We start from the raw sequence: 17,006 nt of genomic DNA on the forward strand, positions 1-17,006 counted from the left end.
GACCGGTTGGACATACTCCCAGGCTCCCTCCAGGATCCTTGCGAGAGTAAAGATCTGGTCCGTTGTTCCACGACCAGGACGGAATCCGCATTGTTCCTCTTCAACCTGAGGTTCGACTATCGACCGAACCCTCCTTTCCAGCACCTTGGAGTAGACTTTACCGGGGAGGCTGAGAAGTGTGTACCCCTGTAATTGGCACACACCCTCTGGTCCCCCTTTTAAAAAAGGGGAACCACCACCCCGGTCTGCCACTCCTTAGGCACCGTCCCAGACTTCCACGCAATGTTGAAGAGGCGTGTCAACCAAGACAACTCCTCCACACCCAGAGCTTTAAGCATTTCTGGACGGATCTCATCAATCCCTGGGGCTTTGCCACTATGGAGTTGTTTAACTACCTCAGCAACTTCCAACAGGGAAATTGACGACAATCCCCCATCATCCTCCAGCTCTGCCTCTACCATAGAGGGCGTATTAGTTGGATTAAGGAGTTCCTCAAAGTGCTCCTTCCACCGCCCTATTACCTCCTCAGTTGAGGTCAACAGCGTCCCTTCCTTACTGTACACAGCTTGGATGGTTCCCCGCTTCCCCCTCCTGAGGTGGCGAACGGTTTTCCAGAAGCACCTTGGTGCCGACCGAAAATCCTTCTCCATGTCTTCTCCGAACTTCTCCCACACACGCTTCTTTGCCTCTTTCATGGCAGAGGCTGCAGCCCTTCGGACCCTTCGGTACCTTGCAACTGCCTGCAGAGTCCTCTGGGATAACATATCCCGGAAACACTCCTTCAGTCGGACGGCTTCCCTGACCACCGGTGTCCAGCACGGTGTTCGTGGGTTACCGCCCCTTGAGGCACCTAAGACCCTAAGACCACAGGTCCTTGCCGCAGCATCAGCAATGGAAACTTTGAACATTGTCCACTCGGGTTCAATGCCCCCAGCCTCCACAGGGATGCACGAAAAGCTCTGCCGGAGGTGTGAGTTGAAAGTCTGTCGGACAGGGGCCTCCTCCAGACGTTCCCAATTTACCCGCACTACCCGTTTGGGCTTACCAGGTCTGTCCAGAGTCTTTCCCCACCCCTTGTAAAGCACTTTGAGTTGCCTTGTTGCTGAAAGGTGCTGTAGAAATAAAGTTGCCTTGCCAGTGGTTTCTGTGCCTCATTCACCGGGGCACAGAAATCACTGTTGTGCCTGGTTGTCTCAGAGGAAGTGTAACGTCAACAGCACCGCGACTGCTTTCGGCTCTCCATTAATATCATATCGCAGCAAACGCTGTCTGCGTGGAGTTTACTCCGTCCGCAGCTATGCGTTTGTGTGCGAGAGTGTGTGTTTGTTTCAGAGCTCCGCTCTCTGTCAATTTTCAGAGAGGACAGATAAGCTTGAGCTTCCGCGCATTCAGGTACCAAAATGTCAACGTTTAATGTGTAAAAAAGGGCGCAAGTTTAGTGGAGAACTGAAGAACTGTAGTATCGTGGGGGATTAGCTCAAATGGTAGAGCGCTCGCTTAGCATGCGAGAGGTAGCGGGATCGATGCCCGCATCCTCCAAAACATTTCTTCTTCAATTGAAGACGGATGACAGAGCTTTCGCTGTGTACCGGCGTGTGTGTTTGTGTGTGTTAGCACAAGGGGTAGAAGTGAGAGAGTGACGGTGATGAGCTTCAGAGTGAGTAGTGACTCTAGAGCAGCCAACGTCAACTGGCGGCCCGCGGGCCATATCCGGCCCGCCAAAGCTTGTGTTCGGGCCCGCAGAATAATCATGAATTCAGAAAATGTCAAGAGGAAAAATGTGTTCTGTTATTTAGCATTAGAGCACAAACCCAGCCCCCTGTATTTACATCTCTATTCACATGCCGGGATTCTGTACAGCGATGCTCTCGCTCCACACACACAGCTGAGCTGAGATGTCTGAACAATCTGTTGCTAGTGCTGTAATGTCTGAGCAGCAAAGATATCGTGGGGGATCCATCCCGATCCACGCATCCTCCAAAATATTACTTCTTCAATTGAAGACGGATGACAGAGCTTTCTCCGTGTCCTCCACTAAATTGAAAATGAAGTGATGAGAGGGTGAGTCTAGGTTCCTAAATGTTCCTGAACGCATCACATTGAAGCTCACAGGGTTTCCGTAGTCACTTCGTCACTAGCTGTTAACCTGTGTATTTAGCTAGCTAGCTGTTAACCTGTGTATTTAGCTAGCTTGATATTTCTTGTATTTAGCTAGCTAGCTGTTAACCTGTGTATTACGCTAGCTAGCTGTAATCTGTGTATTTAGCTAGCTAGCTGTTAACCTGTGTATTAAGCTAGCTAGCTGTAATCTGTGTATTTAGCTAGCTAGCTGTTAACCTGTGTATTAAGCTAGCTAGCTGTTAATCTGTGTATTTAGCTAGCTTGATATTTATTGTATTTAGCTAGCTAGCTGTTAACCTGTGTATTTAGCTAGCTTGATATTTCTTGTATTTAGCTAGCTAGCTGTTAACCTGTGTATTTAGCTAGCTGTGATCTTGTATTTAGCTAGCTAGCTGTTAACCTGTGTATTAAGCTAGCTAGCTGTAACCTGTGTATTTAGCTAGCTTGATATTTCTTGTATTTAGCTAGCTAGCTTTTAACCTGTGTATTACGCTAGCTAGCTGTTAATCTGTGTATTTAGCTAGCTAGCTGTTAACCTGTGTATTAAGATAGCTAGCTGTTAATCTGTGTATTTAGCTAGCTAGCTGTTAACCTTTGTATTAAGCTAGCTAGCTGTTAACCTGTGTATTTCGCTAGCTAGCTGTTAACCTGTGTATTTAGCTAGCTAGCTGTTAACCTGTGTATTAGGCTAGGTTGATGTTTCTTGTATTTAGCTAGCTAGCTGTTAACCTGTGTATTTAGCTAGCTTGATATTTCTTGTATTTAGCTAGCTAGCTGTTAACCTGTGTATTTAGCTAGCTTGATATTTCTTGTATTTAGCTAGCTAGCTGTTAACCTGTGTATTACGCTAGCTAGCTGTTAATCTGTGTATTTAGCTAGCTAGCTGTTAACCTGTGTATTTAGCTAGCTGTTAACCTGTGTATTTAGCTAGCTAGCTGTTAACCTGTGTATTTAGCTAGCTTGATATTTCTTGTATTTAGCTAGCTAGCCAGTAACCTATGTATTAAGCTAGCTAGCTGTTAACCTGTGTATTAAGCTAGGTTGATGTTTCTTGTATTTAGCTAGCTAGCTGTTAACCTGTGTATTTAGCTAGCTAGCTGTTAACCTGTGTATTAAGCTAGCTAGCTGTTAACCTGTGTATTTAGCTAGCTAGCTGTTAACCTGTGTATTAAGCTAGGTTGATGTTTCTTGTATTTAGCTAGCTAGCTGTTAACCTGTGTATTTAGCTAGCTAGCTGTTTACTTGTGTATTTAGTTAACTAGCTGTTAACCTGTGTATTTAGCTAGCTAGCCGTTAACCTGTGTATTTAGCTAGCTAGCTGTTAACCTGTGTATTTAGCTAGCTAGCTGTTAACCTGTGTATTTAGCTAGCTTGATGTTTCTTGTATTTAGCTAGCTAGCTGTTAACCTGTGTATTTAGCTAGCTAGCTGTTAACTTGTGCCATTCAAGGCAGATAATTGCGGGACTGTTGTGCAAATAAGCAATGTAAAGTTAACGTTAGCATTAGCGTTAGCATAGCAAGCTAGCGATTTTTAAAAACCTTTCAATTACAAATATGGTTGCAAATATATATGTACAGGACTGTGTAGAGCACAAAACAAGACTGTCGTAATTTTTAAATCAATTCTTTAAGCTGAAAATACTTAGTTATGGATCTCTCTGGTCGATCTGGCAGCCATTGTTCCTTGTTGCGCAATGAATCTGGATACCCTTTGTTTTTCAAGTAAGCTCGCGTCCTTGCGTGGTGTCAAGGGGTATCTAGCCCTTACCCTTAGCCCTACCCCTCGATCAAAATGAGTTTTGGAACAGCCCTTACTCTCACGTGAACGTGCAAAACTAAGGGGAAGGGTTAAGACAGAGAAATGAGACGCAGCCTAAGAATGGTTCAAAGGATCGTGTTTATGATCGTGGACACAGGAAGTGGTGCACAATTTGCCTTGAGCTTCAATGTGATGCGTTCAGGAAGATTTAGGAAACTAGCCTCACCCTCGCATCACTTTATTTTCAATTTAGTGGAGCCAAACATTGTCAGTGGCCAACAAAGCAAAAAATGAAAACATAAAACTCTTTGTAAGTCCAGGCAGGGTTAAACCGATGGTTTTCATTGTTAATTTTGCACTTCAGGGTTGTATCACAGGACTATTACTTCTGCAGATCAAGCACCTATATCACGACATAAAAGTACAATGAAATGCAGGATCACAAAAGACCTTGCAAAGTTACAAAACTTATTAAAATTGAACAAAAGGGACACAGAGAAATAATAATCTGTAAATATACATATACATATGAGAAAGAACTACAACACCACAGAATAAAACAAATCACCTTTCAGTGAGCATTAGAAGTAGCGTTACATGGACACAATACTTCAGCGACTTTAAGAATTTTTATTTAAAAATTTTAGGCCGTTTTAAACTTTTAAGACCCCGCGGACAACATGTCCCATGTTCCCGGCAAACTAAGAAACAGTTAGACTACAGAAGACGGATGACAGAGCTTTCGCCGTGGCCTCCACTAAATTGAAAATGAAGTGATGAGAGGGTGAGTCTAGGTTCCTAAATGTTCCTGAACGCATCACATTGAAGCTCACAGGGTTTCCGTAGTTTAGTGGTTATCACGTTCGCCTATCGGATCTGTGGTCTTAGGTGCCTTAAAGGGCGGTAACTCACAAACACCGTGGTGGACACCGGTGGTCAGGGAAGCCGTCCGACTGAAGGAGTCTTTCCGGGATATGTTATCCCAGACGACTCTGGAGGCAGTGAGACCTTTAATTGCAAAGTAGTTTTTGATAGCTGGAACGATGATGTATATATTAAAATGTTGAAACAGCGCTACTGTCCCATGGACATCTATGTAGTGACTCTAGAGTCATGAGCCGCTTTCCGACCAAGTAGTTACAGGAACGTAGTTATAGGGAAAGTTCACTTATACTAACTACTCCCCCCCCAAAACCATTTTTTTCCAATTGCATTTGCACTGTCCAAGTGGCCATAGGGACTGGTAAGGGAGTGATGCACTGTGTGTGTCAGGTCTACGTCATTTACACGTCACTTTAGAGATGTTTTTCATCATGTATTTTCCGAATTTGAGACCGGGCGGAAACATTGTTTGTTCAGCTAGCTAGCTGTTAACCTGTGTATTTAGCTTGCTTGATATTTCTTGTATTAAGCTAGCTAGCTGTTAACCTGTGTATTAAGCTAGCTTGATGTTTCTTGTATTAAGCTAGCTAGCTGTTAACCTGTGTATTAAGCTAGCTTGATGTTTCTTGTATTTAGCTAGCTAGCTGTTAACCTGTGTATTAAGCTAGCTTGATGTTTCTTGTATTTCCAGAATCAGAAAAGCTTTATTGCCAAGTACGTTTTTTACACATACTTGTTTTGTTTTGGTGTTGTATGTGCATGTGTAGCTAGCTTTTAACCTGTGTATTAAGTTAGCTAGCTGTTAACCTGTGTATTTAGGTAGCTTGATGTTTCTTGTATTTAGCTAGCTAGCTGTTAACCTGTGTATTTAGCTAGCTAGCTGTTAACCTGTGTATTTAGCTAGCTAGCTGTTAACCTGTGCCATTCAAGGCAGAGAATTGCGGGACTGTTGTGCACATAAGCAATGCTAAACTAACTAATGCTAAACTGCAAAACTAAGGGGAAGAGTTAAGACAGAGAAATGAGACGCAGCCTAAGAATGGTTCAAAGGATCGTGTTTATGATAGTGGACACAGGAAGTGGTGCACAATTTGTCAAACTCTTGTGTGCAGTGTAATCTTCTAACTCATGTGACCTTAAATGGCAAAGTAGTTTGATGTATGTATTATAATGTTGAAACAGCGCTACTGTCCCATGGACGCCTATGTAATGGTTAAAAAGGGTACTGCACCAAAACATTTTCAGATGTACTCGTTAGTATAGTGGTCAGTACCTGTATGAGCTGATGCTCATTTGCCAACATCTGACAACACAAACAATCTGTTGTAAGTGATGTCTGAACAGCCAAGATATTGTGGGGCCACATTTATTTATTTCCATTTCTTATATGCAAATCAGGGGCTGTGGTTATTTCTCACATTCAGAACAGAGCCGTGCTCTGTACTCACATGGTTGTGACCTGCACTTCCTCAGTGCTTTCTGATTAGCCTGTGTTTGTATCCAAATAAAGAGGCTGCTGCGGCCCGCCCTAGGGGTTGATAACACGTATTTTTCCCGGGAGGGGTGAGACAGAGAAATGGGATTCAGCCTAAGAGTGCACCATCTTTTTTGTCCTGTCGTGAAAAAAAATAAAATAAAACATCATTGGAGGATGCGGGCATCGATCCCGCTACCTCTCGCATGCTAAGCGAGCGCTCTACCATTTGAGCTAATCCCCCATTGTGACCTCCATTGTGTGACGTAACCTTATATATATGTCACACAGCAGTAGTAGAGAGAAGAAACTAGAACATATTAACAAATAAGGGTCCAGGTTGGAAATACTGAGTGGTCAGTATTAACAGTTTGTAGATTTGCAGATCAGTTCCTCTTATGTAACTGGAAATGTGTTTTTCAGACATATATTTAATAAAGTATGTCCTCACTAATATATATAGCAGTTTCCGTAGTGTAGTGGTTATCACGTTCGCCTCACACGCGAAAGGTCCCCGGTTCGAAACCGGGCGGAAACAGTGTTTTTCCACTTCAGGATCATTGTTATGATAGTGGACGCAGGACGTGGTGCACAATGTGTTGAACTCTCGCGTGCAGAAGAATTTCTAATAAGTGAAGAAGGTCCACTCTCTCGTCACTTCTGTCTTCTGAACTGGTTGCAGTTCCACCGGAGTTCCATATAGGGGGCGCTCACAGGCCCGTGCAGAATGAATGGGACTCAGCTGACAGGTTAGACTCTCCCTGTTAATACACGTGCTAGAAAGGGGTTTGCTAATGTTTTAAAGACCACGCCGAAATATTCACTCTGACATTCTGGTTCTGCTTCGGATGCCGTCAAGCGGGATCTCCGATCGTAATCAGTCCTTCACTGACCAATCAGTTAGATTGGTCAGTGAAGTGGAAGATTAGCAGAATGTTAGCGTGTTATGGGCAACAACGACTCGAAAGGACACAAGTACTCGTTCATTCAGTCTTGTTTTGTCCACACCTCAAAGGTATTGAGTGTACTCTATATTTTTCCCGGGAGGGGTGAGACAGAGAAATGGGATTCAGCTTAAGAGTGTACCATTTTTTGTCCTGTCATGTGAAAAACAAATATTTTGGAGGATGCGGGCATCGATCCCGCTACCTCTCGCATGCTAAGCGAGCGCTCTACCATTTGAGCTAATCCCCCATGATAACCTCTGGACCATGGCATCATAGTCTGCGTCCACCTGCTTCAAAAAGTCTTTTGACCCATGGTGTTTAATCAGAAGCCCGTTCAGGTTGTGGGTTGTGGGTTTCCGTAGTGTAGTGGTTATCACGTTCGCCTAACACGCGAAAGGTCCCCGGTTCGAGACCGGGCGGAAACATTATTTGGTTTTCTTTGCTGTGATTCATGTTATGACTTCATATATTCACGTAGCTTCCTGCTGCTTTCTTAGAAGAAAGTAATAACTGTCCGTTAGAAAGAGTTGTGATCTGTAAATGCGGATTTTGCAATGTGTCCCTGAAGTAGCCTTTAGGCAAAGATAACCAAACTAAGGTTGGCCAAAACTGTTGTTACTAACTGCTGCTGAACATTAGTCCTGTAGGGTAACATTACAGCTTGTTACTAACTGCTGCTGAACATTAGTCCTGTAGGGTAACATTACAGCTTGTTACTAACTGCTGCTGAACATTAGTCCTGTAGGGTAACATTACAGCTTGTTACTAACTGCTGCTGAACATTAGTCCTGTAGGGTAACATTACAGCTTGTTACTAACTGCTGCTGAACATTAGTCCTGTAGGGTAGCATTGCACCAAACAATAACTATGAACTAAATACTAAATCTAATGTAATCTAAACAGTTATTTAGATGTTTTTTTGCTTGTAGTTTGAAATGGACTAACTACAACATCATCACAATGTAATTTTCTATTCATTATTGATTACAAAGTTAACTAACTTAGCTTAAAACTCAAATTCATTAGTTTTAAAAGCCTCTTTCTCACCTGTTTGTGCTGACACTCATCTGCTGGCTTTAGTTATCTTGATATCAATCACATGGCTCAAACATTTGTTTATTACAACTGAAGGTCTTTTGGGAAACAACCTGGTAAATGTGGATTTGTATTTATATCTATATTCCAATAGACACCTATGAGATGGTTAAAACGGTTACTGCATTCTAACTGTGTCGGCTGTCCTCGTTAGTATAGTGGTCAGTATCCCCGCCTGTCACGCGGGAGACCGGGGTTCAATTCCCCGACGGGGAGGCAATTTTTTTTAAAATTTATTTTTACTAGTAGTACCTCAGTAATGGTAAGTACCTCATTATTTTCCTTATCTGTTAGTTGTTCATTATATAAAATGTCAGAAATTGTGGATCACTGTCTCCCAAAAGCCCAAAATCACTTCTTTAAAATGCCTTGTTTTGTCCTCAATTCAAAGATATTCAGTTTATTGTCACAAAGGAGAGAAGACACTAGAAAATATTCACATTTAACAAGCTGACATCACACAAGTTTCACTTCATAAAAAAATTGTAAAACCAATTAATCGATTATCAAAATAGTTATACAAGTTATCGATTACATCTTTGCAGCTTTAGTATAAATAATAAATAATATGGGCGCAACGGATCACTAAACTCCGGGCTCGATGGGATCACGGTTTTGAGTCACGGATCTTTTAAATTTTTGGATCAGCACATAAAAAGGAGGACTATTATATATATAATATATATTTAAAATAATAACGTTCCATTCATTTCTGAAAGAACTGTCATAAAACAGCGTGTTCAAGTTCGCTTTCCCAGGAAAACAAAGACTTTCACCCAGGAAATGCGTGTTTTAATCCAAACCACATCTTTTTGTCGATCTTTGTTTTACTAAACTAATAACTAGACCATAAAGCTATATATATATATATATATATATATTAGGGCTGTCAAAATAACGCGTTAATTTCGATTAATTAATCTGAGTAAAAATAACGCGTTAAAAAAATTAACGCAGATTAATCCATTCCATATTGACGTTTGCATACAGCCGAAAATCTGGCTCCACTGATATGTCTGCTCTTCTCTCTGCTGCTCTGAAACAGATGTTACAGGAAACACAAACCCCGCTGCACGTGACGCTAGTTAACACAATACTCGACAGCAGCTAACGTTAGCCTACCGCTAGCTAGTTAACACTATACTCAACAGCAGCTAACGTTAGCCCACCGCTAGCTAGTTAACACTGTACTCCACAGCAGCTAACGTTAGCCTACCGCTAGCTAGTTAACACTATACTCAACAGCAGCTAACGTTATCCTACCGCTAGCTAGTTAACACTGTACTCCACAGCAGCTAACGTTAGCCTACCGCTAGCTAGTTAACACAATACTCGACAGCAGCTAACGTTAGCCTACCGCTAGCTAGTTAACACAATACTCGACAGCAGCTAACGTTAGCCTACCGCTAGCTAGTTAACACTATACTCGACAGCAGCTAACGTTAGCCTGCCGCTAGCTAGTTAACACTATACTCGACAGCAGCTAACGTTAGCCTACCTCTATCTAGTTAACACTATACTCAACAGCAGCTAACGTTAGCCTACCGCTAGCTAGTTAACACTATACTCAACAGCAGCTAACGTTAGCCTACCGCTAGCTAGTTAACACTATACTCAACAGCAGCTAACGTTAGCCTACCGCTAGCTAGTTAACACTATACTCAACAGCAGCTAACATTAGCCTACCGCTAGCTAGTTAACACTATACTCCACAGCAGCTAACGTTAGCCTACCGCTAGCTAGTTAACACTATACTCCACAGCAGCTAACGTTAGCCTACCGCTAGCTAGTTAACACTATACTCAACAGCAGCTAACGTTAGCCTACCGCTAGCTAGTAGCTGGATTAAACAGGGTTAAAATGCTGACAGCTAACGCTAAACGGTGTAAAGTGTGACTGTGTTTTACTGTAGAGGATTCAACACCGGGATGTAACAATCTGCAGCTGCCGTCGGAGAAACAACACAGACGGGGCGTTCAATGAAACTGGTAAACTACAGCCTCGTGGTGCATTTGAAGTTATTGTAAATGTCCTTTTCCATCTGATGGTTGTTTTTGTTGTTCAACAGCAATTTACTAGTGAAATAAGTTATTGTTATTGTTCTACATTATTATTAATCATTTAATGTTGACCATATGGCCTTAGCAATAAACAAGCCGTTCTTTAATGTCACCAACTGTTGTTTATACCTTTTTATTCTTTTCTTTTTTTACTTTCTTAAAAAGTCTCGGTTCAGGCACCGTTAATTATGTATGTGATTAATTTAGATTAATTAATCACAGAGTATGTCATTAATTAGATTAAATATATATATATATTGCTGAAATTAAAAATGTATTTCACAGTATTATCCTGGTTAAACAAAAAAACAAAAATCACTCAAAATCAGCAAGGGGAGGAGTGTAGAAACAGCTGTTTAGACCAGTTTTCAGCTCTCTTTCTCCTTGTCGAGGGGTTGGGGGGGTTGCGAACACCAACCTCATTATTCTGGGTGTTCATGACCCAAAAAGGTTGAGAACCACTGTGTTACACCACTGATAAATAACTAACAAAAGGGCCCCAAAGCACTTACTATGCAACCCAACTACTGCTGACTTAAGCTGCAGATAGACCAACCAGACGCCGGCCGTCAGCAGTAAAGCCAGCGGGACTGATCAGTCTCCCCGAGTTGGTCCAAAAAGTTCCTCAGAACACCGAAGAGACGAGACGTAATACGTCTCCATAACAGCAGGCGGCGCTCATCTGGATTGTCGCCCAAAAATGAAAACTGGCAGCTAATTGGACGAACGCGTCACGTGGGTCTGGCTGCTCCAGGAACTCAATGCCAGACTGTCACGGCGTCTCGTTCAGAATACGCTCTCATATTGTCCTAAAACAGTTCACCGTAACGTGTTTCTGGAAACATCTGAAGAGAGAAACAGGCCGTGCAGCTGCTGAATCTGTCTTCATTTCAGATCAACAAAGGTCAGTTTAACAGATGTTAGTCAGATGTTGAGAGGCTCTAGTCACGCTCATCCCGCTCCCCGTTTCCTGGTCAGCTCTCCACCAATCAGATGGGTCGTTGAGTCTGGTTCGGGTTCTGGGTTTTGGGAGTGACAATAGACACCAGTCGGGCTTGAAATTAACACCCAGTAACCCAATAAATGTGGGTACAAGGTCAGGTTACCCACCAAATTTTGCAGTGTTCAGCGAGATTTTAAACATCAATAGCGTCCTACTGCACTGGACTTTAGCCACAATTGTCCTCTATATTATCTATAATCTTTCACTGCGAATTCTGGTTTATTTAAGAAAACAAAACAAAAAAAAACGTGTGTCTGGTGAATCTGTAAATTAGAAGCTATTTTATCTGCTGATTTATAATATAGATTCCAAGCCCATAAGAGTGAAAGAAAACAGTACAGAACCTGAAAGTCCTCAGGCAGGTGAAATCAACGGAGCCTTGTTGAACTATGTGTTTTATATTTTGTCTTTTTATTAACACACATACTTAGATTTACTTTGGTATTTAGTAATTCTTGTTTTTGCGGTGTGCGATCTGCAAAGTGCTCATATTATGCTCATTTTCAGGTTCATAACAGTCAGAAGCAGAGTATGAGGGCCCTGACAGTAGCTAGGTAAGGACTACTAGCCAGTCAGAAGCAGAGTATGAGGGCCCTGACAGTACCTAGGTAAGGACTACTAGCCAGTCAGAAGCAGAGTATGAGGGCGTGCCCTGACAGTAGCTAGGTAAGGACTACTAGCCAGTCAGAAGCAGAGTATGAGGGCGTGTCCTGACAGTAGCTAGGTAAGGACTACTAGCCAGTCAGAAGCAGAGTATGAGGGCGTGCCCTGATAGTAGCTAGGTAAGGACTACTAGCCAGTCAGAAGCAGAGTATGAGGGCGTGCCCTGACAGTAGCTAGGTAAGGACTACTAGCCAGTCAGAAGCAGAGTATGAGGGCGTGCCCTGACAGTACCTAGGTAAGGACTACTAGCCAGTCAGAAGCAGAGTATGAGGGCGTGCCCTGACAGTACCTAGGTAAGGACTACTAGCCAGTCAGAAGCAGAGTATGAGGGCGTGCCCTGACAGTACCTAGGTAAGGACTACTAGCCAGTCAGAAGCAGAGTATGAGGGCGTGTCCCTGACAGTACCTAGGTAAGGACTACTAGCCAGTCAGAAGCAGAGTATGAGGCGTGCCCTGACAGTACCTAGGTAAGGACTACTAGCCAGTCAGAAGCAGAGTATGAGGGCGTGCCTGACAGTAGCTAGGTAAGGACTACTAGCCAGTCAGAAGCAGAGTATGAGGGCGTGCCCTGACAGTACCTAGGTAAGGACTACTAGCCAGTCAGAAGCAGAGTATGAGGCGTGCCCTGACAGTACCTAGGTAAGGACTACTAGCCAGTCAGAAGCAGAGTATGAGGGCGTGCCCTGACAGTACCTAGGTAAGGACTACTAGCCAGTCAGAAGCAGAGTATGAGGCGTGTCCCTGACAGTACCTAGGTAAGGACTACTAGCCAGTCAGAAGCAGAGTATGAGGGCGTGCCCTGACAGTACCTAGGTAAGGACTACTAGCCAGTCAGAAGCAGAGTATGAGGCGTGCCCTGACAGTACCTAGGTAAGGACTACTAGCCAGTCAGAAGCAGAGTATGAGGCGTGCCCTGACAGTACCTAGGTAAGGACTACTAGCCAGTCAGAAGCAGAGTATGAGGCGTGCCCTGACAGTACCTAGGTAAGGACTACTAGCCAGTCAGAAGCAGAGTATGAGGGCGTGCCCTGACAGTACCTAGGTAAGGACTACTAGCCAGTCAGAAGCAGAGTATGAGGGCGTGCCCTGACAGTAGCTAGGTAAGGACTACTAGCCAGTCAGAAGCAGAGTATGAGGGCGTGCCCTGACAGTACCTAGGTAAGGACTACTAGCCAGTCAGAAGCAGAGTATGAGGGCGTGCCCTGACAGTACCTAGGTAAGGACTACTAGCCAGTCAGAAGCAGAGTATGAGGGCGTGCCATGCTAGCAGCTAGGTGAGCATTATAACGTGTGTTCCAAAGTGACCACGTTTGTCTCTGAAGTAAAGGCTGGACTACAGTAGAGCTGTTTGGAGCAGTTGGTGAACAGTGTTTTCTGTTGGAGATGGTAAGTCCCTTTGGGGTGGACTTTGGGCTTTTTCACTTTGTAAACCTATAACGTGCACAAAAAAGATATATAACACAATAAAGGAAAGGAAAAGCCAAAAAGCATAATATGAGCACTTTAAATTTAGTTAATTAGTTAATTTAGTTTAGCTTTGAGCAGCTCCTCTAATTCTGTTGAGTGTTGCATTGTGGGAAAGACTGCATCCAACAACACTAACCCACCCACACACAAAAAAAGTAGTTTTTTTAACAATGCTTTATTTAGTCATTTTCCAAATGTAATTAGCATATGGTGTTGGGGTATAGAGAGATTCGTAGAAAGATGACAAACTCTTCTTCCCGTTGAAGGTACGTGAAGCACACTCCTCTTTTTCTGATAGAGGGCAATGAGCATTTCTCTGTGTTTTAAAAGCCCAGCCTCCCAGTGAGTCACTGTCCTATCTCTGTGTAACCCAAATTTGCTGCAATGTGAGGCCAAATTAGTCACAAAGTATACAAACCCGTTCTCCGATCTCGTAAAATACGGACGTTTGGACAGTGGCTGTCTTTGCGTCTGAGGTTACGGAAGCGCCCTTTGTAGACTGTACGGAGAGAACCAGCTACACCAGGTTTAGCGAGTAGTATGTAAGGCCGAAAATCCACGTAGAGGAGGTTGGTTGTGGTGGGGGATGGGTCAGGACTTTCACCCAGGAGACTGGGGATCGTGTCCCACGTGTGTCTGTAACCGTCCCAAAAAAAACTTTAAAAAAATAATTGTTTTGGTCAAAATTGAAATCAGGGTTATTTTACACGATTCCTCGTTGACTTTTGGAAAGATGCATTTATTGAAGTTAAAAATCAGTGAAACAAACAATCGGCAGTGAAAACACCTTCAACTGAGACATTTCCCTTCATACTTTTCCTGTTTAGAAGTTTTTAATTTCAGCTTCAGAACACGAGACAAAATAAGAGTTTACTTGCAAAATGTAATGTGCCAAATAATTGCTTATCTCGATTATATTGTTTTTGTGATCGTAAGGAGCTGATAACGGCACAGCTGAATGTTCAGATCATCACGTATCATCTACCTGAAGTCAGATGTTCAGTTGGAGGATATTTAGGTTGTTTATGTTTAGCCAGTCAGAAGCAGAGTATGAGGGCGTGTCCCTGACAGTACCTAGGTAAGGACTACTAGCCAGTCAGAAGCAGAGTATGAGGGCGTGCCCTGACAGTACCTAGGTAAGGACTACTAGCCAGTCAGAAGCAGAGTATGAGGGCGTGCCCTGACAGTACCTAGGTAAGGACTACTAGCCAGTCAGAAGCAGAGTATGAGGGCGTGCCCTGACAGTAGCTAGGTAAGGACTACTAGCCAGTCAGAAGCAGAGTATGAGGGCGTGCCCTGACAGTACCTAGGTAAGGACTACTAGCCAGTCAGAAGCAGAGTATGAGGCGTGCCCTGACAGTACCTAGGTAAGGACTACTAGCCAGTCAGAAGCAGAGTATGAGGCGTGTCCTGACAGTAGCTAGGTAAGGACTACTAGCCAGTCAGAAGCAGAGTATGAGGGCGAGCCCTGACAGTACCTAGGTAAGGACTACTAGCCAGTCAGAAGCAGAGTATGAGGGCGTGCCCTGACAGTACCTAGGTAAGGACTACTAGCCAGTCAGAAGCAGAGTATGAGGGCGTGCCCTGACAGTAACTAGGTAAGGACTACTAGCCAGTCAGAAGCAGAGTATGAGGGCGTGCCCTGACAGTACCTAGGTAAGGACTACTAGCCAGTCAGAAGCAGAGTATGAGAGCGTGTCCTGACAGTACCTAGGTAAGGACTACTAGCCAGTCAGAAGCAGAGTATGAGGGCGTGCCATGCTAGCAGCTAGGCGAGCATTATAACGTGTGTTCCAAAGTGACCACGTTTGTCTCTGAAGTAAAGGCTGGACTACAATAGAGCTGTTTGGAGCAGTTGGTGAACAGTGTTTTCTGTTGGAGATGGTAAGTCCCTTTGGGGGGGACTTTGGGCTTTTTCACTTTGTAAACCTATAACGTGAACAAAAAAGATATATAACACAATAAAGGAAAGGGGGAAAAGCATAATATGAGCACTTTAAATTTAGTTAATTAGTTAATTTAGTTTAGCTTTGAGCAGCTCCTCTAATTCTGTTGAGTGTTGCATTGTGGGAAAACTGCATCCAACAACACTAACCCACACACACACACAAAAAAAGTAGTTTTTTTAACAATGCTTTATTTAGTCATTTTCCAAATGTAATTAGCATATGGTGTGGGGATAGAGAGATTCGTAGAAAGATGACAAACTCTTCTTCCCGTTGAAGGTACGTGAAGCACACTCCTTTTTCTGATAGAGGCAATGAGCATTTCTCTGTGTTTTAAAAGCCCAGCCTCCCAGTGAGTCACTGTCCTATCTCTGTGTAACCCAAATTTGCTGCAATGTGAGGCCAAATTAGTCACAAAGTATACAAACCCGTTCTCCGATCTCGTAAAATACGGACGTTTGGACAGTGGCTGTCTTTGCGTCTGAGGTTACGGAAAAAGCGCCCTTTGTAGACTGTACCGGAGAGAACCAGCTACACCAGGTTTAGCGAGTAGTATGTAAGGCCGAAAATCCGCGTAGGGAGGTTGGTTGTGGTGGGGGATGGGTCAGGACTTTCACCCAGGAGACTGGGGATCGTGTCCCACGTGTGTCTGTAACCGTCCCAAAAAAAACTTTAAAAAAATAATTGTTTTGGTCAAAATTGAAATCAGGGTTATTTTACACGATTCCTCGTTGACTTTTGGAAAGATGCATTTATTGAAGTTAAAAATCAGTGAAACAAACAATCGGCAGTGAAAACACCTTCAACTGAGACATTTCCCTTCATACTTTTCCTGTTTAGAAGTTTTTAATTTCAGCTTCAGAACACGAGACAAAATAAGAGTTTACTTGCAAAATGTAATGTGCCAAATAATTGCTTATCTCGATTATATTGTTTTTGTGATCGTAAGGAGCTGATAACGGCACAGCTGAATGTTCAGATCATCACGTATCATCTACCTGAAGTCAGATGTTCAGTTGGGGATGTTGGAGTTGTTTGTGTTTGTGACTTCCAGGTCTGAAAAGTGAAGACAAAGCTGAAAAAAAGCAACAAAAACCTTGAAATAGTATTGAAAACCTTAAAAACTGCGACAAAAACGTCCCAAAAAAGTGACACAGAACCTAGAAAAAGGGTTGAAACGTCACAACAAAGCAATAAAACCTCAGGAAAAGGCAACAAAAACGTCCAAAAAAAGGCGTCAAAGCTTCAAAACATACTGTTGTTTCAACGGTTTTAGACGCTTGAGATGTTTTTCCTAAAGATAATGCTTCAGCGTCTGAAAAGTGAAGACAAAGCTGAAAAAAGCAACAAAAACCTTGTAAGTATAATAAACCTTTAAAAAAGCATTAACTACACCTCCAAAAAAACGACAAAAATGTCCAAAGAAACGTAAAAAAAACAGAAACGTTTATACGTTTAAGATGCTTTTTTATGATATAAAGAAGAATACAGTTAGATAGTAAGAAGCTCCTTAAAGCTGTATTCTCTCTACCGTCCAGCAGGGGGAGTCTCCTTAAAGCTGTATTCTCTCTACCATCCAGCAGGGGG

The 17,006-nt window shown here is 43.0% G+C and overlaps 6 non-coding genes across 6 annotated transcripts; 4 read left to right on the forward strand and 2 right to left on the reverse strand.

The window, feature by feature from the left end:
• Nucleotides 1-1,466: 1,466 nt before the first annotated feature.
• On the forward strand, nt 1,467-1,539 carry trnaa-agc (transfer RNA alanine (anticodon AGC)). Its single transcript has one exon. It is a non-coding gene; the product is annotated as a tRNA-Ala (tRNA).
• Nucleotides 1,540-6,408: 4,869 nt separating this feature from the next.
• trnaa-agc (transfer RNA alanine (anticodon AGC)) lies at nt 6,409-6,481 on the reverse strand. Its single transcript has one exon. It is a non-coding gene; the product is annotated as a tRNA-Ala (tRNA).
• Nucleotides 6,482-6,702: 221 nt separating this feature from the next.
• Nucleotides 6,703-6,775, forward strand: trnav-cac (transfer RNA valine (anticodon CAC)). Its single transcript has one exon. It is a non-coding gene; the product is annotated as a tRNA-Val (tRNA).
• A 583-nt stretch (nt 6,776-7,358) lies between these two features.
• Nucleotides 7,359-7,431, reverse strand: trnaa-agc (transfer RNA alanine (anticodon AGC)). The gene has a single exon. It is a non-coding gene; the product is annotated as a tRNA-Ala (tRNA).
• Nucleotides 7,432-7,536: 105 nt separating this feature from the next.
• Nucleotides 7,537-7,609, forward strand: trnav-aac (transfer RNA valine (anticodon AAC)). The gene has a single exon. It is a non-coding gene; the product is annotated as a tRNA-Val (tRNA).
• An 815-nt stretch (nt 7,610-8,424) lies between these two features.
• On the forward strand, nt 8,425-8,496 carry trnad-guc (transfer RNA aspartic acid (anticodon GUC)). The gene has a single exon. It is a non-coding gene; the product is annotated as a tRNA-Asp (tRNA).
• The last annotated feature ends 8,510 nt before the right edge of the window (nt 8,497-17,006 follow it).

Source organism: Sander vitreus, unplaced genomic scaffold (genome assembly GCF_031162955.1).
Source record: "Sander vitreus isolate 19-12246 unplaced genomic scaffold, sanVit1 ctg347_0, whole genome shotgun sequence".
Taxonomy (NCBI): domain Eukaryota; kingdom Metazoa; phylum Chordata; class Actinopteri; order Perciformes; family Percidae; genus Sander; species Sander vitreus.